Source organism: Megascapheus bottae, chromosome 13 (assembly GCF_031878675.1).
Source record: "Megascapheus bottae isolate mThoBot1 chromosome 13, mThoBot2.hap1, whole genome shotgun sequence".
Classification (NCBI taxonomy): domain Eukaryota; kingdom Metazoa; phylum Chordata; class Mammalia; order Rodentia; family Geomyidae; genus Megascapheus; species Megascapheus bottae.
Window position 1 is genome coordinate 53,025,337 of NC_143521.1, and position 22,844 is coordinate 53,048,180.

Here is a 22,844-nt window from a genome sequence, read left to right on the forward strand (position 1 = left end):
ATGAATTGCCCTTGCTAGAGTGCTTTCTCTGAATGCAGCATAAGATCTCTTGCTTAGGGTGTGGGGGGAGCTCAGAGCACCGGTACCCCACTTCATGTTGGGAAGAGCCACAGTACCATGGAGAAGGCTGAGAAGCCACATCTCTCCCTCCCAACGCAAGGTTCCTGAAGCAGGACACCTAACTCTCTGAGTCTCAGTTTCCTCATCTGGAGGACTCTTGGGAGTATGGATGTGTGCGTTGGAGCTGGAAAGGAAATATCACAAACGCAGTGAGTCTGACGATGAAAACCTAGCATTCCTTCACACTGAAGCACTGAGATCAACATGTAGACGCTCTGATTCCTACCAAGAGCCACAGGTGGAAGGATGTGATCTGAATTCCTTGGCTCCTGTCTGCCTTTTGTGTCTCTCCACGTCATCTTCTGGGAGTGCTGTCTCTGTGTCCAGATTTCCCCGCGATAGAAGGACACCAGTCAGAGTGGATGAGAGTCCACCATGTCACCTCATTTTCATGTCACAGTCACTTCTGTAAAGACCCTGTCTCCCAGGAAGTTTGAGTTCTGAAGTGCTGGGGCGAGGTCTCCAGTACTTGGGTTTTGGGAAGCAGACACAGGTGTTCTCAGCACAGAGAAGACCAGAGCCTGGCTACCGCATCCCGGCTTTTACTCTCCTGGAGGCCAAAGGTCTTCCTTTTGCTGACATTTTCATTGTCCTCATCTTTCCTGGGAACTAAGTACAATTCCCCTAGGATACTTGTTGAGTGGCTGGCCTCCCTATTCCAGATCATTCCATCAGACATTATGTAATGGTCACAGGGCATGATCTCAGCATATAAGGTCACAAGATTCTCCAGCCTCAGGCTTGCTGAGTTCTTCAGAATTCTGCAATTAACACCCAGCTTGGGTATGATGGCCAAGATGCCAGCCCTGAATCAAGACAATCTGTGTGCCAGTCATCTGCCTCCATTCCTCAAGAGACAACCAAGTTTGTTCGCTTTGCAAATCAGAATCAATAGCGAATACTTCCTATGCAAAGTGTCTCATGCTTTTAGATCTAACCACCAGGGTCTTATGTATTCAGTATCCATCTGTACCACTATGCTGTGGGCACACCTCTGCTCTGCTCTCCTGGCAATTCATCCAGGTTTCACCACCTTCACATCCAGTTGAATTTGGACAACAGCTTCTCACTATTTTTTTTTTTTTTTGCCAGTCCTGGGCTTGAGCTCAGGGCCTGAGCATGAGCACTGTCCTTGGACTTTTCTCAAGGCTAGAGCTCTACCACTTGAGCCTCAGCACCACTTCCACCTTTTTTTTTTTTTTCTGTGTATGTGGTACTGAGGAATTGAACCCGGGTCTTCGTGCATGCTAGGCAAGCACTCTACTACTAGGCCAAACTCCCAGTCCCAACTATTTTTGAGTATCTTTCCAATAAGGAAGATAAGAGTTCCTCGGCCCAAGGCATGCTGGATAAGAAACCCCAACCCCACCTGAGTCTGGTTGTCCATAAACCCTCTGCTACTCCCAGCCTGGCATTATTTTTCTTGAAGCCAGGATTAGGGAGGGGTCACCTAGAGCAAGACAGGGTGACATGCCAGTGAAGTGTTTTGCCAGTTCAGTCTTCACAGCTAACTGAAAAGCATTTGAGTGCTAATTAAGTTCATTCTAGGAGAAAATAAAACTTATTCTAGGAAACATTATAAATACTCCAATTAATAGTGGTATCATATTGGGCTGGTCAGATGAAGCAACAGTTTCAAATATATATTTAAAATATATTTAAAAGCTTCACTGAAGTTAAGAATAGAAAAAAAAAAAACGGCAAGTTGAGACATAATCTAAGGGCCAAATTAGCTCACTGAATTTAGCTGGGTTTCCAAAGAAGGAAAACTTCACTAAATGAACTGCAGCCTTTGCCATGTGAAAATTATCCTTAAGCCATCCTCTGGTGGCACAAGCCCACAACCCTCCCTAATCAGGAGCCAGAGATTCAAGAAGACTAAGATTTAAAGTCAGGCTGAGACTGTGTCTCTAATTAACCAGTACAAATCCAGGCTGGAGGCATGGATCAAGTACTAAAGTGACAGCTGTGAGCAAGTATGAAGCCTTGAATACAAATCCTAGTACCACCAGAAAAAACAATTGTTCTTGAAAAGATAGCCACCCAGTCTTCAAAAAAAAATAGTAGCTGGTATTTAATGGGACATATTAGAGTATGGCACTTGCCATTTCAACTTTTTCAACTTAAGATTCCCCAAATTTAAAAAAGGATGAATGAATTTCCAAACCTATATGCTTTTTCCTCCAGAAAAGTTGGGTTCCAAAATTTCTCATGTGTAAACTTGAACAACAGTTAACATTTCTAAAACCCTGAAAGACAATCTAAAAAGAACAGCTAATATAATTTTCCCCAAGTCCTCCCATTCCTTAGGAATGGTACAATATCATTCTTTCTCATGGATGAGTAGAATTCCATTGTGTGTATATACCATTTTTTTGATCCACTCATTCACTGAGGGAGGGGCATCTGGGTTGATTCCATATCTTGATATGGTAAACAATGCTGCAGTGAGCAACCAGACCTAAAGAAACATAGATTGCATTGTTGCCCTTGTTTCTGGTAACTAGAATGTGTCTATAAATCTACAAGTAAACACACTGCATGGTAGAAGAAAACAAAGTACACTGGGGCATGATAAATTACACAGATCTCTAAGCATTCACACAGAGTGAGACCATAAAACGATATTCTTAGGAGTGGATCACATAGCCTCAATTAGCTATGTGCATCTGACCATAGATGGAAACGAGATTTTTTTCTTTCTTTGTTGCTGTTTTAATTTTCATTTCTTTTTGTTTGTCACTTTATCTGTCTTTGGGAAAGGAAGAGAGGGCAAAGAAATGGAAGGAGTAAGGGTGATCAAATGCACCAGTGACACTCACTAGAGACTATGTTGAAAATGAAGTGTACAGCTTGTAGGTGGGGACAAGAGGGAAAAACTGGGAGAGAGCAAGGAAAGGGGTCCCTTGTTCAAAAAAGTATATACTCCTGGAAGTGGTGCTGTGGCTCAAGGGGTAGGATGGTAGTCTTGAGCTGAGAAGCTCAGGGACCATGCCCAGTCCCAGAGTTCAAGTCCCACGACTGACAAAATAAAAAAAATACTCCTTATGTGACTTATTTAACCATAGCCCCTCTATATATCACCTTTTCAATCACAATAAACACATTTTTAAAAAAAGAAGAGCTAGATGGATAAACTTTTATATAATTACAGTGATTTGTTTTCCTAAAGAAAAGCTTTTCCTTTTAATGATAATTAAAAAGCTTTTTCTTCATCATCAGCCTGGAAAATTCAAACAATAATATTCAATAAAAAAGAAAAGAAAAAAAAAACCAAAGCAATTTGCTCTGTTGCTCACGGAGACGATTCTGGCTGTTGGCTGATGTGTTTCCTGCTTCTCTCCTCCCTGCGCTTGGTCTTCACGTTTTGTGCCTGCTGCTGCCCATCGGCCCATCATTGGTTCTTCACAGCACCAATGGGGTGTGTACATCAGTGGGTTGTGGAGGTGGAGCCTGAGTGTCAGCAATGTCATCACGTAGTGACTGGCGGTGACTTGCTGTTCATTGTTGGACCAGGGTTGACATGGATTCCTTCTAAGAGTATCTACGAAAGGTAAAGAGACTCTCACTTTGTTTACCAGTCCGGGGTCATGTCCAAAACCTCTGGATGATCTGGGAGCCTTGGGCTAAGTCCCCTAGAACTAGCAGATTCTAAAAGACCCCTTGGTAGTTTATAACTCTGTCTTCCCAGAAGAGGGCATCTCCTCTGCCCTGTGTCTGTGTACATGGCTGCTGAGTGAAGGAAACACCTGCTCTGTGGCACACAGCCAATAGATGGGAAGACTAGAGCCACACTGCTGCTGATTCTAACTTCTTTATGGCCTCAGGCCTTGAACTCAAGACTTGGTCTAACTCCAGGTAGCAATAGCTGGTGAATGAACCATTTTGATTTGCTGAGACTCAGTTCCCAATGGTTGCAGCCCTAGTACACCCCATATAAAGACCTAATTTAAGGGGCTAGTTATAATATATGTATGTAATACATATACATATACATATATATATATATATATATATATATATATATATATATATATGCCTGTAATCCCTACTCTGGAGGCAAAGGTAGCAGGGTTGTTATCCAAGACTCAAGCTATAGAGCACTGGCTTACTGATGACCAGGCCATAAATCTTAGTACTGCCAAACCACTGCTGCTACTATTCCTCCACCTCTTCCTCCTCCTCCTCCTCCTCCTCCTCCACTTCCTCCTCCTCCACCTCCTCCTCCTCCTCCTCCTCCTCTGCCTCCTCTTCCTCTTATTATTATGTATTATTATTGCTAGCCTCCTCTTGACCAGCAGAAGCAGACCTGGATGAAATTCTGTTTTTGTTTGCTTGCTTGCTTATTTGTCTGTTTGTTTAATTAAAATCCCCAAGTGATTCTTTATCATGAAATAAGTTTGTGCCAAGTCTATGAGACTTTCATAGACCCAAGAGAGGAGGATCAGAGAGGAGAAAAGCATGATGGAGTTACAGCTTTGATGACAATAAGAATTCCTTCCTCACTGTCTCTCCTCTTCCTCAGGAAAAAAAAAAATCTCTGTTCCTTATTTCTGTAAATTAATTGGGGGGCCCACAGGGAAGGTTCCTGAATTCCACTGAATGTGCAACTTCCTGACCCCTCTAAGTAACCTCGTCCTGACAGGCTCTGATGAAGTCTACATTAGACAACATTGAAAAGGAGCAAAGGAAAGACGAGGGACTCCCAGAGGCTCTGAGAAGAGAGGTAGCAGCACAGAGAGGTTAACCAACATATCCAAAGGGCCCGGGTCGTAGAGCTGGAAGCAGACCCAGCTGTCTGTCTTCTTGAGTGATATTAAGGATACATGCCGGTAGTGGGGTTCTGCCTGGAACTACAGAACCCAAGTTCATAATACATTCATCAGTGATGAGCTGAGATAGGAGTTGCAAGTGCTCTCAGACAGGCGCCATCTGACCGCCCAGCCCCACTCACCCGTCACCCGCATCTGAGTCAGGCACTGTTCCAGCCCTTTACATTCTCTGCCTCATTACAGCACCTTTATGGAAAATCTTAGATCATTTTCCACTAGACTTGGTGGCACACCCCTGCCATCTCAGCTACTGTTCAGAGACAAAATACAAATAAAAGGCCTGACAGTGCAGTGAGAAGCTGGGTTTAATTGTTAAAACAGGGAAGGAAGGAAGGAAGGAAGGAAGGAAGGAAGGAAGGAAGGAAGGAAGGAAAGGAAAGGAAAGGAAAGGAAAGGAAAGGAAAGGAAAGGAAAGGAAAGGAAAGGAAAGGAAAGGAAAGGGAGGGAGGGTAGGGGAGGGAGGGAGGATTGTCATAGAGAGAAAGTAGAAAAAATATGTCAGGTGATTGAAAATACAGTCAATGCTGGAACAAGAGACTAGACCGGTTCTCATGTTGACATTTCCTTATCTCCCCAAGCTTCTTATGCTCTTGGAAATTGAAGGGTTGCCACCATGGCTCGGTGGCATTGTGTGTTGGTGAAGGTTAGATGAGATGCTACACAGGGACGATTCCTATGGCAGGAGGTACTTTGTGATGGGTGACAGCTGGCAGAGCTCTTCTCCATGGGGGCTGGCAGAGCACTGTGGCTTTTCACTGACTGAAGTTAGAGGCAGAGGCTCCATTACACCACAGCCAGGAACAGAGACGCAGTGATTCCAGACAATGGAGGGAGGGTATGCTTGAGATGGCTTAAATGTCCTTTCTTCTTCCTGCCTGGAGCGATGGGAGGCATGTAACATCCTGGGCAAATAAAGAACTGAAAATCATGGCGAGCTGTGGCGTGATCACTCTTTGCCTACTGGCCCTAGCAGGAAATGGCGAAGGCAGGCTAGGCATGAAGGAAAAAAGGTTCAGAGTTAAAGATGTGGTAGCCCCGCAGATTCACCCACCCCTGATGAAGATGGTGAATGGCCTCACATGATGGCAGGAGCCCATGTAGGGACAAATCAACCCAGAAGTAGAGAGACAGAGGAAGGGGCCTGGCTTAATCTTTGTATACCACTGATTATGCTATTCCAGGGGTAGCACAAAAAATATTCGAATCCTTTTTCAGGGCTCATTACCAATGTTCCAAGACATCCTCAGAAAGATTCCATTCTATCCCAATATTTAATGCCGTGGAGACATTTACACAGGGATTTCTAGGGGACATGCAACTATATCAAGCTATAGCCATGATGTCAGAGGACACTTGGTGGCACAGGGCAGATGCTCATAAAGATTTATTGAATGTTTTCTGTGTTAGGTGTTATGACTACTCTTCACATGAATCAAAAGCACAGGTTATATTGTGCCAATCACAGTACTGACTATGGAACTGAAATACCGAAAGGCTAAATCATCACTGCCATATAGATTGTAATGCACAGAGAGTCCACTTTCAAGGGGACTTTAGCCCTTTAATATTTAAATGCTCAAAGCATACATCTTCCCTCACTCTCCTTTTGCTCCTATGCAGGTGATTGATGGACTATTATTTCCAATACTGAGAAATTAGGCCTCAGAATAGAGAGATGTTCCAAAGTCTCAAGATACCTTACGGGCCTATGTTGGTCCAAGGAGAATAAGGGAGGAGGTGGAAATTGTAAACCAGGAGGACAGTGTAGAAAGCAGACAGGACCTCAACTTGGAGAGCAAAACCATGCAGCATCTGGGAGCAGGTGGGAAAATATTTATCCAGTTCTACCCATGTCCTCAACTTAGGAAAATGCACTCTTGGTAAATGGCAAAGCTGAAATTCTAAGCCATCAGATATCATAGCTAAGATCACGCAATATGTTGAGACACAGACTTTGAATCCAGGTTCAGCTGGAAAGTCTTGATCCCCCATTTATTTCCCATTTTTGCTTACAGCTGAGCTCACAAAGGATTTTTATGTCACATCATATAGTCTTCTGGCCTGGTGTCAGTAGCTACTCAGGAAGTTGAAACCTAGCGGATCTTGGTTTGAAACCAGCCCAGGCATAGAAGTCTGTGAGGCTTCAGTACAATTAACCAGCAATTTTTTTTTAATTTGAGAAATTCTTATCTAATTAACCAGCAAAATGCTGGAAGTGGAGATAAGGCTCATATGGCAAAATATTTGCCTTAAACAACAGCAAAAACAACAATAACAAAAAGGCTAGTAAGAGCACAAGTTTTTGACATCATACCCTAGTTAGTACCAGCACAAAACTAAAGAAGTAAAAATAAACAGAAGAGGAAGAAGAAGGAAGAGGAGGAGGAGGAGGAGGAGGAGGAGGAGGAGGAGGAGGAGGAGGAGGAGAAAGTGGAGCTGGGACCTACTGTTACAAAGCCATGCCTTTCTGCAGTCTCTGTTACCCACAATATTCTGGAAACATCACCACATAGGCCATGGTGGTGGCAGTGAGGTCATCTCTGAAGGCCGTACCTGCACTGAAGCTGCCCAAGAAAGACATAGCCAAGAATGTTAACAGAAACCCTTGGGAGCATCTTATTGCTACGTAGACACACACACACACACACACACACACACACACACACACACACACACACACACACACACACACAGAGTGATACCAGGAGACTCTTGGGCTTTAATTTGAGGCTCAGGATAAATTGACTAATGAAGCAATGTCTATTAAGTCATTTAATGGTCATTTCCTAAATTAAAATATTAAGCTCTCCATAAATCACAAACTTAATCTAATATAATACTGACCTTGAGAAAAGAATAAATCACAGGGCCCGGGAGTTTGGCCTAGCGGTTAAAGTGCTTGCCTAGCATGCACAAAGACCCGGGTTCGATTCCTCGGTATCCCACATACACAACCAAGCCGGAAGTGGCAGAGACGAGACTGCAACAAGCGACAGAGAGCGAAAGCAAGCAAGCGGAGCCCAACCGAGTGGTGGCCGGAGCGAGCGGGGCCGGAGCGAGCGGGGCCGGAGCGAGCTGGGCCAGAAAGAGAAGGGGGCCAAAAAAAAAAAAAAAAAGAATAAATCACAGACAGTTGAACTCTTAAGAAGACACTCTGAGCTTCTGCACTTGGGTCTACAGCCAAGGCCCAGAGGTAGTAAGAGCTCAGTAGGTCTCTGTGTCTCCGCAGGGGATTCCACTTGGCACCCAGCTTTGATCCATGTCCTGGAACAAAAGAACTTCCTGCTCAGATTGACATCAGAACATGACTTTGAGAAACCCCTGGTCCCCTATGGCTTCCCAAGCCATTTACTTTGTTCTCTTCTGTTATCTCCAAGGCTTTTTAGCACATCTATAATGATATGCTTGGGTTATTTGTTGGTAGATTCTTTGTGTTTCCCCTTTCAACTGTAAGCAATTCCTTCTTCTGTTTAGATCTTGTGGTGTTCTGAAACCTGGCACAGGAAAGCAGTGGTCAATACATGTTTGTACAAGGAAAGAAGCCGAGGAATCATTGAGATGAACACACATAGCACATGCTCTGTGCCAAGCTCCCTATATGCTCATGTTTCATTTTCCCCACAGGAAATAATGCCTTGCTTTATTTCTGAAGAACAGTTTATGCATTGTAAGGCCCATTTCCAGCAAGGACACCTAGGTGAGAAAGGAAAGTGATCGCAGTAAAGTGACTCCTCACACACACAGCAGACCCAGAAGTGAGGCAGAGGAGGAGGTATGAGCATTTATGCCATCTGTACCAGGAACAAGCATATATTCATTTGCACAACCTCTACACTGTGCCAGCCACAGTTCTAGACTTGTAGGTTAGTGTATGAACAAAGGAGGTCAAAACTGTTCTCTTGCCGAGCATAACATTTCATGGTCATCTAACCCTTCAGCAGTGTGAAATGAAAGAAAGGCCAACGGGATCAGAAGTGAAATAAGAGGGGGGTCTTGTGTTTTGGAGACTGTGAGGTCATCTTGAGCTGAATACTCTTTGGTGTTCAACAGAGTGGGGCAGCTCTCAGCCTTCACCCATGCTGGGCCTTGACTCTTTGCAATTTAGAGAAGAAAAACCTCAGACCTGTGTTCTTTGTTGTTGTTGTTTTGTTTCTTTGTCTTTTGGGGGCTGATTCTGGGGCTTGAACCGAGCGTCTCATGCTCTTACCCTCATTTGGCTTTTTAGCTCAAGGATGGTGTGTTCCCACTTGAGTCATGCCTCTACCTTCACTTTCAACTTTTTGTTGGTCAATTTCAAAGATGTTTCTGGTTTGGCTGGCTTGACTGAGGTTTGGCTTCAAATCTCAGTCTTCCAGAAAGCTAAGATTGCAAGTGGGAACCACCAGCACCTGGCCTTGAAAAAAAAAATGATTTAGCAACTTCTCACTCCAAAAAGAAAACCAAAGATGTTTGTCTCCAAGAAGAAGGCACGCTGTGAACACCAGCAGACGCTATCTCTTAGCTGATCAGTCTGGACAGGAAATAAAGGGAAAAGGGTGTGAGAAATGGAAATATGGCATACAGCTTCTTCCCTGCCCTCTCCCCCAGAAGACTGGAACATCTGAGCCCTTCAGGTCCATGAGGTAAGTTCCCAAACTGGTGAAGCCATTCCTATAATCCCTAGGAACCTTCAGAAAGCTTTGTTGGAGTTTTGAATTCTGAACTTTAGGCCAGATTTGGATGCGGGGGGAGGGGAGGGCATTCTCCTTGGGCCCATGATTCCCCAGGGATGCCTGTGACATGGCAGGGTTAGAGTAAGGCTTCCTCAGTTGGTTTTGAGTGTTGTGGGTGTCAGGTTAGGAGCCTAAGAATTTGCTGGACATGGTAGCTGGTGACGTCAGGACGGGCTAAACGAAGCTCACTGCTGGGGACTCCCAGAATGCCCCACAAGAAACTGCCTAGTTTCCCTCTGTAGACTGAGGTGAATCAAGGTCTGCTCACTTTTCTAGTTGGGATTTGAAGTAAATAAAATCTTCTTGTATTAGTTATTTGTGTCACAAAGCAACTTAAGAGAGGAATGATTTTTTCTTATGGTTTCAGAGGTTCAGTCCATGGCTACTTGCCCTCAGGTACTTGGACAAAGGGGGCTGAGTTCTTTCTCTCATGGCAGACAGGAAGCAAAGAGAGCCACAAGAAGGAGCTGGGAGAAAGACACCCCCAAGTCTTAGCTCTCTCCACCTAGGCTAAAATTTCCAGAGTCTTCTAAAATAGCAGTAACTGGGCCCTTAGCTCAACACATGAGCCTATTCTTATTCAAATCATAACATTTATTTTGTAGAACTAGGAAGTTAAGGCCAACGATATCCCCTTGTGTATGTGCAATAGCTGCATTTTCCATGCCCAACAGTTGGAAGGAGACATGTTAGCTCCAATCTACTGTTCTAGATTCATCTCATCATTCATTTTACCAGGCTGTGTTACAATCCGACATGTCACAATCCAGTCCTCGCTCCATGTCTCCGATTGAATCTGACTTTGTGTGCCACCTTCTCCTCCCAGAATGCCCTTCGTTTACTCCTGTCTCTGATGAGATTCTCCTACCAATGAGTTCACTGCAGTACCACAAGGAATCTTTTCTAATCCTCCTCAGGTTGGAGTGGGTGCTCATGCCCGTGTCCACAGTGAACTCTCACGCTGTTGGACAGTGTCAGTTAGTGGCTTCCCCTCCTTAAACAGTGACATTCTTTCGTGTCAGACTTATTGTTAATCTAAACAGAAAAGCGGGCAAGGCTCCCGAGAGATTAATGTGTTTAGTGAGGAACAGCAGGGCATTGTGGAGAGAACATTTGTGCCCCAGTGAACTATGGGTGTATTCAGAAAGGCAAATGGCAGAGGTTGCGGAGGGTGTTAAACTTAAGAGGAGGAGGATGACATCAGTTGTTTTGAAGCAATTATCCTTGGATCAATAACCAGGGAAGTGAGAGTCTGAGCTTGAACAGGCAGTTGCTAGGTGGACCTAGCAAGGTTGTGGTGGCCTTTGTGCCAAGTTGTAGTGGCTTTGACCAAGTCTTTCCTGAAAGTTCCTCAGTGGGACCAGAAGCCCATACCTGTTCACCTTTCATGTTTCCATTTTCTCAGAGTCCGTGTGACACAAGCGATTCCATTTTGATGCTGACAACTTGTATCTTGTCAATCATCTCTCACTTTTTTTTAAAAAGAATTTATTAATGTTGGTTTTTACATCATATTTTAAATGACAAGTTTAACAAACAAGTGTTCAAGGAGGGAATCTCTATTTACAATCAGTGGGACTTAGTATTTAGAACTTAATCAAAATTAGGCTAAGGGTTTGTATGTCATAGAAACATATGAATTTATGAAATAATATATTATGTCTATAGAGTCATAGGCTTTTATGTCTATATAGTTATGTTTATATTTCCATTACCATGTCCATAGCATTGGGTATGCAGTTATTGAGTCCTCACTCTTGTACTCTTTGGATTTAATAGCCACATATTAAGGATACCATGCGCCTTCTGTTCCTTAGGTCTTGACTTGTCTCATTCAACATGATTCGCTCTAGATTCATCCACTTCCCTGCGAATGCCATTATTTTATCTTGTCTGTTGGCTATGTAGAATTCCATTGTGTTTATATACCACATTTTCTGTATCCATTCATCGCAGTAGGGCATCTGGATTGTTTCCATCACCTGGCTATTGTGAATAATTCATCTCTAACTTTTGTAGAGCAGAGTTAGGCACAAAACAATGCCTTAGAGAATCTGATTAGTGAATGAGTGCAAGTCTGTACAACCAGAAGGCTGTCCTCACTCTGGGTGGGGGTGGGATCTGAAGTATGCTATCATCTATGGATTGCTTCATCCAGCTTCCCCCAACAGCCATAGAACTGTGGACTGGGGAGGAGTTTCAGGAAAGGGCCACACATTCCCAGAAGCACAACCGAGTCCTGGACTGGTCAGCACCATTTCCCAATATTCCAGCCATCCACTTCTCTTTTGTTTGTTTTTCTCTGTCTTTTTGTCTTTGTCTTTCTCTGATGGAAAACTTCAAATCTGCACAAGACAGATCCTTAGATACCCATTAGCCAGATTGAATGATTTAACAGAACCAAATGGTGTCACTGTTCCTTGACATTCTTTGTGTCTCTGGCTTTCTTTAGCAGATTTTTTTTCTTTAGAAATCCATGTTAATCTTGCCTTTCTTTAGGGTTTTTTTTTTGCCTTTTTGAATTAGATAACTTCAAGAGCAATGAATTTTTTATAGGCCTATACATTTTAAAAATAAAAACAGCGTTAAATGGTTCTTGATTTACTATGCAGAATGAGATGCACATATATGTTGTCTAATTCAAGTTCGATGCTGTTCTTTTTTCCCCCTCATCCATCTGTAGAATATTCTAATCTCAGCCAAGTTTTCTAAGGTCTCTTCCTTCTCTGGCTTTACAATAACTATTTTCTTGCTTTCAGACAGACCAAGTGTTTGTTCTTGTATTTTCTTTATGTTTGCTTGGGTTTGCTTCATGACTTTGGTAAACAAACCCAGAGCTTTATGCTTAGATAGGCCAAATGGCCAACGCTCTTCCATTGAGAGATACCCTCAGACTGCATTTTCTTTTAAAATTCGAATCTTTTCATTCACCACCATTATAAAGCTCAGATAACTGACTACAATATATAAGCAGCCAAGTTCTAGCAAAGAGGTTCTCTTTGGGATGGGATTGAAGTCACCTGTGTGTCCTTAGAGCCAAGGGCAGACTCACCCTGATACAGACTAGATGTAGACTGGATTTAACCTCCAACTTTAGGGGCAAACTCCACCATCTGTATGCCAAGCTTACAGGAACTAAAACTTGGGAATGAACTATTCATGAACTGTTGACGACTTTGGCAAGGCAGTCTTCCATCTCTGCAAATTTTAATTTATTCTTCCCACTCCTGAGAATTCTGGACCAGATGGGTCTGCTCCTCTGACTGACTTTGATTTAGTGGTCTTCTCTCTCCTAACCATGTGGCTTATGCATTACCCCCACGCTTCTATTTGGAACCTCTTTGTTCGTTTGTTTGTTTACTATCCCAGTAGGTTTTTAAAATTATTATTATTAATTTTTCTTTTTTAAAATTTATTGTTAGGGTAATGTGTAGAGGAATTACAATTATATTCACCAGGAAGCAGATGCATTGTTTCTCACACATTGATACCCCTTCTCATGTTTTTGTCCCCATTTTCCTCCCCCACTCCCAATCATCTTTATTTTCCCCCTTCCCTTCCCTATTTCAAGTAAACAAATAAACATATATACAATATACCAGGTAACAAAGCCAGATACAGTAACAATATGAGATTAACCAAAGGGCAGAATAGATGAGAAATAACATAGTACATTTAGAACAACAATCACACAAGATAAAGCTCTTGGGGAATCTCTTATACATGAGATCTATGCTCGCCACCATGCTTAGGAATTTTTTCTCTACCCTCCCTGTTTTTTTTAGACTTCTAATCAACTACTACTGGACAATGTATAAATATGTTTGTGCTTTGTTTTGCTTTTGATGCTACTACAAGGATCATTGTTTCATTCATAAATGGGTGCCAGGCTGGCAGGCATGTTGCCGTGGTTGAATGACTCCTTGTTGGATGAATGAATGACACTGAGCCACATTAATTGCTACATTAATTGCAGTGTGCCACACTGCACAGGTGCCAGCATCCACAAGGAACTCAACAAAACTGAAATCATTCACCCACTCATGGCTCCATGAAATGCTGCCATGGGATGTAACAGACTGTAAATGTGAAGTACTTCCCTGGCATTGTCCTTATGCACAGCTCTCTTTACTCCCAGGATTGGATATGGTAATGGAGTTATCCACTGGAGTCAAATCTGACTTTCCTACAGTAGTTTAATGTCTTCTCCAAAATCCAAATTGCCCCTGGGACAGTAGTAGAAGGTAGGATCTCTCTGGGGTGATTCATTCAGCAGGGTTCCAGTTTTGTGAATGAGGCTATGCCATTATTAGAAGGAAAGTCTTAATTAGAAAAGTGAGGTCTGTACAGTGGGCCCTTCTTCTCACTCTTGGTCTTCTGTGTGCTTGCTTGCCATTCTGTCATGTTATAGTACAGGGGCCTTCACCCAATATGCTCCTTAGTCCCGGCCTTTCCAGTCTTCAGGGCCCTTGGCTCTGAAATAGTTTATTTAACAATTGATTATAGTTGACTCTATCTATAGTCTGTGCTTCAGCAACAGACCATGGATGAAGACAGGCCTTAGGCACATCACTTTGCAATCCTTGTCTTCTGTCTTGACCTGAATGACACGAGCCCACATAAGGATTCTAAAAGCCTTGTGTCTGGTCTACCCAGCCGGTGACATTAGGTAAATCACATGATCTCTGTACTCAGCTTTTCAATCTGTATAACAGGGCTACTGATACCTAGTTGGCAGATGTGAGGATTCCAAGAGGAAATGAGCATTTATCAACTGTAAAATACTGTAAGTAGGAGAAAAAAAATCACCTGCTCACAAGGCCAAGCAAGTAACAAATGGGTGAAGTGGGCCGAGTGTACAGGTAAATAAACACTGCTAATGTTTGCCCAAATTCCTATCAGGAATCATTACACATTCTTCCCAGACACAGTAGCATTAACTTCTTTTTTAGAATTAAACTTTTGAGTTTTTAAGCCATGTTGGTTGTCCCAGCTACAGGAGAGGATATAAGTGACCTTAGATGGGTTTGAAGGACATTGTCACACACCTTTACAATGCACAGAGCCACCTCCCATAACAAAGAATTCTCCAGTGCTGCAATGTTGTGAGTGCTGAGATTTAAAAAAAAAATGCCCATCTAATTTTCTCATTTATCCTGTATTTTCTCCCCTTGTATAATGTAAAATTGCACTCAAATTCTGCCCTTACTATTGGAAAGGGTCATACAGTATATGTATTTTATCCCATCTGCAAATGTAATGCATGCAAATGTGCTCCTTCCAACTAACCTGCAGCTTCCATGTACCCTGACCTTCATGGTAAGGACATTTTATTTAAGTTCCCAGGAGGGCTGATCAACACTGAAATTTGCTTTCTAGTCACTTTCCTTGGTCTTTAAGAGGCCCCTGCTGGGGCAGGGAGTTTGGCCTAGTGGTAGAGTGCTTGCCTAGCATGCATGAAGACTGGGGTTTGATTCCTCGGTACCACATACATAGAAAAAAACTGGAGGTGGTGTTGTGGCTCAAGTGGTAGAGCTCTAGCCTTGAGAAAACCCAAGGACAGTGTTAAAGCCCTGAATTCAAGCCCCAGGACTGGGGGGGAAAAAAACAACACAAGGCCCCTGCTCAGTCTGGGGTATAGCTATGTGGAAAAGCTTTGAGTTCCGTTCCTAGTATCTCAAACAAAGAGAACAAAAACCCCCGTCATGTTTGCTCACTAAAGAAAAAAATAACAAACCATCTGTATTCTCCATCATCAAAAGCAGCTCATTGGACTCTAGCTCTGCTAATATTTCCCTTTGTCTCTAGTAGTTACTTAGAAGTTGAGTGAAAGTGCTCTTGATGGAATTTTTTGTTACAGAGCTAAAGGAACAATGGACAGAAACCTTTTGTGAGTAAATTGTAGCATTTTTATCTCTGCAAAGAAGCTGTAGATACAATTCCAGGTCAGTGTGAGAGACTCTTGAAATGTTTAGTGGTTAACTGTGGATTTCACCTTTCCAGCATTTAATTTAAAAAAATCCATTGCAGTGCCAGGAGTTTGGCATAGTTATAAAGTGCTTGCCTGGCATTCATGAAGACCCAGGTTCGATTCCTCAGTACCACATACATAGAAAAAAGCCGGAAGTGGTGCTGTGGCTCAAGTGGTAGAGCTCCAGCCTTGAGAAAGTCCAAGGACAGTGCTCAGGCCCTGAGCTCAAGGCCAGGCCTGGCAAAAAAAAAAAAAAAATTAGTAAAAAAAATCCATTGTATATTTAAAACTTCCTATTCATCTCTCTGGGGATGATGAGCTCTGAGCATATAAATTATTACTGTTTTTCACGGAGTTGAAATCATAACTCCTGTGCAACAGTCAACAACTGTGTAAAGAATCAAGTTTAAAAAAAATTAAACCACTAAGACTGGACTGGTTCAAAGAATTACTTGAAAGACAGACATTTATACATGCAGCAAGCAATCAGGAATCTGACATGAATATGTTTTAATAGATGCAAAACTTGTCAATGCTGTTGGAAGAGGAGGAGGTGAACCAAAATTATTCCTCCATTGGTAACTAAAGGCCTATGAGAAAGCCCTGTTGATTAGTGCAGGTTAAACATGACGCGGGGAAGAAGCACAGAGGAAAGCCAGCTCTACACACAGCACTTATTTCAAACAGTAACTGATGGCAGACAGATTGTGAACGGAAATGTACTCACACCTGCCCTATCAACTGGGGCTGCGTGTATTTCAACTTCTTTTCTGTTTTTTCACATTCAGAACCCTACCTTGAAGCACAGTTACTGTCTGGTCCCATCTTGTCCTTCCTTCCCGCCCCCCAATTTAAGCTGGCTATCCATTTTCCTCCACTGCCCTTGCTTGAATCAGTGTGGAATGGTCTTGATGGATGAGTTCCAGATCCTACCCGAAGGTGCTCAAAGAACAAAAAGAATGTTTTGTTGGCATTTGGTTAATAAAACACCAGCAATGTTATTTTTGGCATTCCAATCCAGAAGCAGCGGGTGGTGAAAGCCAAAGGAACAGGAAATCATGAGGTATAACATTTACAGGAGAACCCTGGCTTGCATGAAACTCTTCAATCTTCCCTTGGCCCTTCTCTTCCCTTCTCCCTCTCTTCCTGACCATCACAGATAGCCAGACGTTAAGAAGGCACAAAAGTGCTAAGACAATGTAATTCTTTCAGCAGAGGGTCACACACAGCTATGTGTGCTAGCCATACAAAAACACTATTGCGTCGGCACTGGTGACTCATACCTATAATCCTACCTACTCAGGTGCCTGAGGCCTGAGGATTGCAGTTCAACCCTAGCCTGGGCAAAAAAGTTTTTGAGACTTATCTACAATTAACTAAAAGAAAATCAGAAGTGGTACTGTGACTCAAAGTGGTAGAGTTCTAGCCTTGAGCAAAAGAGCTTGGGACACCACTCAGACCCCCAGTTCAAGCCCCATGACTGCAAAAACAAAAAACAAACAAAAAAACAAAACTTCCAAAAATTATTGCTATTATTTTGATTGTTAAACTCTTTATTTGGATGCAGATTATCATAAATAAATCTCTAGAGGTCCCACTCTGCTTTAGCTACACTGGAGAAGAATTCTAAGTCATCTAACGAGTGGCTTCTGCCTGAGACACAATTCCTCCTCCTAGCCAAACCACGTGTCTTTCCATATTGTGCCTGTCTGATGATGGATTCTAAATATAGATGACCAAACAATCCTTGATTTCCAGTGCACGCTCAAAAGAGTATTCCATCATCTGCATCCCTCTTGAATCCTGGGCAAATGAAGATAGGAATAAGTCCCAGGGTGTGCAGAGCTGAGGTAGCCTTGATGTGGCCTCTTCAGCTTCACCATGGTGATGCTTTATCAAGGACCCTAAGGAAGTGAATCACAGGAAATCAGAAAAATAGCACTGCTTGTGTTGGAGCATAATAATTTGTGGTAGAAATTGTCAGGCTCTAAAATCAAGCACTTTTGAACCTATTTTGTTTTAGTCTTAGTGACTAAAAAGAAATAAAGCTTTCATTAATATCTTACAATTACTTTGATGTGTTCTAACAATAAATATTTTTGTTTAACCTCCCTCATCTTCCTTCCTTTTTTCCTCCCTTCTCCTCCCTCCCTCCCTTCCTTGCTTCTTTCCTCTTGTGTGCTAGAGATCAAACCCAGGACTTTAGACATGCTAAGCATATACTCCCGATCTACACTCCAAGCTCAGTGCTTCAGTTCTAAAAGCATACAACCTTTATAAGTTTTGTTGAAACTTAAGATACTGACCCCTGTGCTGCCATAATTTTCCTGTTATTATAGTTGACTGTTTCATACAGTATGGGTTAACCCAACGGTGCCCCAAATCTCTTAATAATGGAAATCTCCCTTATCTGTGACTTCCTACATCGCTGCCAGCAGTCCCTGCAGGTCATGGAGTATGAGCATTCCACTCATGAGTGAATGAAGCCTAGGAGCTTGCGGGGACCACACTGGCAGAGCCCCAGAACCTGAGAGGCTTTAGGAATCTTAGTCCTGTCCTCTTCTATAATGGCATGCTGTCTCACGCGTGGAGTTCACGCAGGCAGCATTTCAGAAAGACCTCATTTTGCCTCTAATAGCTCTGAGTATGTGAATGAGAATAAATATCATTCCTTGCAGATAATAAATGACATAGGCATGCAGTTGAGTTAAAGAGCAGAACTGTGGGATCAGTGCTGGAGGATAAACAGAACACATTGTTCGGTCTTGTTTGTATCTGCCTAGCGCTGATTATTAAGGTAGTATTCTATTCTGTTTATTTTTACTTCCTGAATATCCACAATGGCCTCAGGTAGATGTTAGGTTAAGACATCACAATGCATGGAAAAGAACAAATCCTGAGGTCTAGTCATGGACTATTAAGACTGTTGTTCTGCTTATTCACTTTTACTTATTGAATACCTACAAAGACCCAGATAGATATAGGAGAAGACATTACAATGAATGTAAACAGTAGACGCACTCGTGCCCTGGGAACAAGTGGTGGCTCCTGAGTTTCCGTTGTTCTCTGGTGCTCTGTCAGTCGTGGGTTCTGGAGGCTAATATGGGCTTGAACTCGTGACACTAGGTCACCACAGGTAAATTCCTGAACCTGCCATCGCACATTAAGTGTTGCTGTTTGCTTATTCTGTCACTACCATTTATATTACTTCCCAGGGAAAGAGCTAGGAATTCTAATTGCCTTTACTCTGGAATTAATGAAAGCTGGTGCGCAGAGAAATCAAGCAGCATATGTGAGAGCGCTAAAATTGGACAGGATCAAACTCTGAGCCAGGTCAGGAGGAGCTGCTCTCAGGACAGAGAACTCACCTCTCCCACTGTGGCCTCTGAGCAGGGGAATGTGGGAAGAGGGACAGGTAGCAGGACTGACTGAAATCCCACGTCCTGGTGCAATTTTCAGATGAACCCTCATTTCTTATCTGGGAAACACACATTCATAATCGATTTAAACCAAACACCTTTTTTCTTTGCCTGATATTTGTTTTGTGCTACATTCTACTGTAAGGGAAAAAAAAAAGCTAAAGAGGCAACTTCCCTGCCAATCATTTGCCTTTCATTCTCCATCCTTCTATCAGTCCATCTAGCTCTCCATATCACAAACCCTACTGGATGCTAGCCAATGTCCTGAAACGTGCTTTCCCCCTCCCCCTAAGTTTTAAATTCCCTGTCAGAAGGTAGTCGGAGGGTCTGGATGGACACCCATGTCCCTTCTGTAAAACAGCATAAATTCACATAGAACCTATGCGAATCCTTCCTAGTACTTTAAACCACATCTGAATTTGTTCAGGATGCCTCATACAATGTAAATGCTGTGCCCATCCGGATGATATTTTCCCTCCACCTTTGGTGAAGTAAGGGATGGGAGTGGATGAAAACGGGTCACAAGATTCTCACTTCCCCATAGGAAGTGGTGAGCCATACATCCCACCATTGGGTGAGGACAATTAGAAGGGGTGTCTGCTTCTAGCGGGAAGCTTCTGGAGATGCCAAGCTCCTCTCAGCCAGGGAAAGCCCCGCAGGAAGAATGCCAGCGTGTATCCATGGCAGCCAGGGCCTTTTCAGATTCCAGTAACCAGGAACACGAAGGAACTAAAAGATTTCGGGGAGGCACGGGTGCCAGGGACCTAGGCAGGGCCTCAAGCAGGCTGCGCAGGCACCCAGCTGCCCTGTGCCCCCTTGTTTGGCTTTTGATTCGTTTGAAAAGAATATTGCCCTGGGAACAGACATCTTCTGAGACCAGAGCAGTCAGAGAAGGCCCGGGCTGGGGGCGTTTCAGGAGTAAGAAGGGGATGGGACGAGAAAGGGGCTCAGCCTGGTACCGTGGCTCTCAAATGTGAAGTCCAAAGTTCAAAGTCAGCCTCGGCTAGAATGTTCCTGAGACTTTTAAAGTCTCCAGTGAACCACCGAAAGCTGGAAGTGGAGCCGTGGCTCAAGTGGTAGGGCACTAGTTGTGAGAAAAATCAATCAATCAATCAATCAATCTCAGGGACAGCGCTCAGTCTCTGAGTTCAAGTCCCAGGACGGACAGAAAAGAGAGACAGAAGAGATAGACACACAGAGGGAGACAGAGAAAGGAAGGGAGGGAGGGAAGGAAGGAGGGAGAGAGGGAGGGAGGGAGGGAAGTCGGAGTTTCCAGAGCCCCAGGCTTAACTGAGTCAACTAGTTGCAGCCCGGGCACCTGGCCGCGCGCTCAGCTGGCTCCCCGGCCGTCCCTCCGCGGTGCGTCCGTTCTAGGAACTCTCCGCTTGGCTGGGCCGGGCCGGGAGCTCCGGGCCGGGGTGAGGGGAGGCCGCCGCAGGTCCCGGCGGGCGGGGCGGTGGGCGGGGTCTGGGGCCGCCAGCCGGTGGTCTCGGAAGCCCGGGGTTCAATCATTCCGGAGCCCGGGCGGGGGCGCGGGGCGGGGAGCGGAGGGGCGGCGGCTGGGCAGGAGCCGGAGCGCGGGCCGGGCTGGCGAGCCACGGTGAGTAAGCCGCGTCTGGGAGCTCCGAGCGCCGGGTTGGCGGGGAGTGGAGGAGCCCCCGCTCCGCCCGCCCCCCGTGGGCCCCGCAGCAGGTGGCCGCAGCCCGGGAGCCGCGGGGTGGCCGGTGTCCCGCCGCGGGGCGGGGGTGGGGGAGCCGCGGCCAGCGCGCAAACTTTTCCCGGGAGGTGGCCCGCGCCACGCCGCTGCGATCCTCCGTGTCCCCTCGAGTGGGGACCAGCGACGGGGGCTCCCCAGGTTCCGCGGCTCGAGTGGGCTGTGTAAGCCCCCCAGCTCCCCCGCGGGGCTCGCCTCTCCGGGACGGCGGCGGGCCGAGGCGCAGCTCCCCCCCACGGGGGGCTCGGAAACTTCCTGAGGAGCAGCTCGGTGTCCCGCCCCGGGGGCTCCGGGCGCCGAACCCCGCGGCGCGGCGTGCCGAGGGCCACGTGGAATGCGCCACGCAACCGACCCGGCCGTGGGGCGCCGCGGGAACCGTCTCCCCGAGTCCGTTGGGGGTGCGCACGCACCCCTGGGTTGAAAGCACCCCGACTCCGCGTGCTCCCACCTGGCTGCCCTGCGCGGGGGCTGCAGGCTTTCCGGGGAGTGGAGCCCCGGGGCGCCCCGGGGCGCACGGGGCCGGAGCGCGCCGAGCGGGACACAAAGCGGGGCGTGAGCGACCACCACCAGCTCGCCGGCGCCGGAGAGCCGGGGCTGCCGATCGGCGTCCCCGTAGCAGGAGGGTGGGGGGAGCTCAGCCCCACAGCCCCTTCTCCCTGGCCGGAGCGCCCCGCCTAGTCCTGCCCCGCCTGGGCTCCGGGGTCCCGGAGCCTCCCGCCCTGCGCGCGCGCCCGACCGCGCGATCTTTTGTGTCCCGGAGCTCGCAGAGACCCCGGCGAAGGAGGGGGCCGGTGGGGAGGGGCCTGGCCCCGTGGGGTGGAGGGCAAACCTGGGGCTGGACAAGCCCGCGAACCGCGCGCTTCCTGCAACCACAGGTCGCTCCCAAGAACCCGCGGCCGAGACCGACCGACCTTTCGGTGGCCCTGGCCGAGGAAGTTGGTCTTGCTTTCTTGTGGTGACTGATGAGTGTTGTGAGAAGCAGATTCAGAATGGGGACTGTGTGTGTGTGTGTGTGTGTGTGTGTGTGTGTGTGTGTGTGTGTGTGTGTGTGTGTGTGTGTGTGTAAGTGAACTGGGGGGCTTGAGCTCGGGATCTTTGCCCCGTGCCCTTAGTTTTTCCACTCCAGGCTGGCCCTCTCCAGCGGGAGCCATCGCCCCCCTTCTGGCTCTTGGGTAGTTCATTGGTGATTAGAATCTCCTGAACTTCCCGGCTGGAGCTGACTGTGAACCACCATCCCCAGATCTCAGCCTCCTGAGGAGCTGGGATTACAAGCCTGAGCCACCTGCACTTAGCTTGGATTTCACCCTCACTACACACAGGGACTTAGGCTGAACCTTAACAGAGTTTGTGGAGGGGACATTTCCATATGAACAACTTCATTAGTTGGAACTTGGGTGATATTGCCGGATTTTTTTTTTTTTTCCTTCTCTCCTATTTCTGAGTTTACCCTTTCATTTTTCCTAGGAGATCTCCCTCTGTCAGGGGAGGCCCAGGGGCCAGGCCCAGTAGCAAAGCCCAGTGTGGCATTACCAGTTGTGTACCACTTGCTTTCTCTGTTAGCTCTCAAACCTGCCCCACCCTATGGGAAATCTTCACTTTATAGATAGACACCGCAGTGCCTGGAGAAGTTAGCAACTCTCTTTGTTACAGAGTTAATCAGTGAAACCAGAGATCCAGCCCTGTCTTCAAAGCTTGTTGTGTACCACGCAGTGTACCCTCTAGGTCTGTGTTCCTTTATGTGCCTCATAAAATTTTTATGGACTTCCTTATGATTTCTATAGAAGACTATTTCTGTTCATCCCAGTGCTTGAAGTAAACAAGTTCATTAAAGGACAAGTTGAAAAACAACAACAAAAACCCTTTCAAGCGAATATGATATTGTTTGTTTTTGCTTAAAATATGAAGGAAATAAGTTTTGCCCCGGCCAATAACTGCCTCTAGAAATTTAATGATCAGGATGCTTTGTTATAAATGCTAGCTACCTCTTTTTAAATTTTTTTGTCGGGGTAATGTATAGAGAGGTTACAGTTACATTTGCCAGGTATTGGGTGCATTACTTCTCACACACTGATACCC

The 22,844-nt window shown here is 45.4% G+C and overlaps 1 protein-coding gene across 4 annotated transcripts in view; it reads left to right on the forward strand.

Annotated features, from left to right (window-relative positions):
- The first annotated feature begins 19,879 nt into the window (after nucleotides 1-19,879).
- The window catches only part of Prom1 (prominin 1), a 71,600-nt gene continuing 68,635 nt past the window's right edge, over nucleotides 19,880-22,844 (forward strand). For 3 of the 4 annotated variants that reach the window (XM_090343807.1, XM_090343809.1, XM_090343810.1), the window contains exon 1: nucleotides 20,517-20,654. The gene's annotated coding sequence lies outside the window, so the exon portion shown is untranslated. Of the gene's footprint in view, nucleotides 19,973-20,516; nucleotides 20,655-22,844 lie in introns of those variants that run through there. The other variant, XM_090343808.1, reaches the window with a different exon arrangement.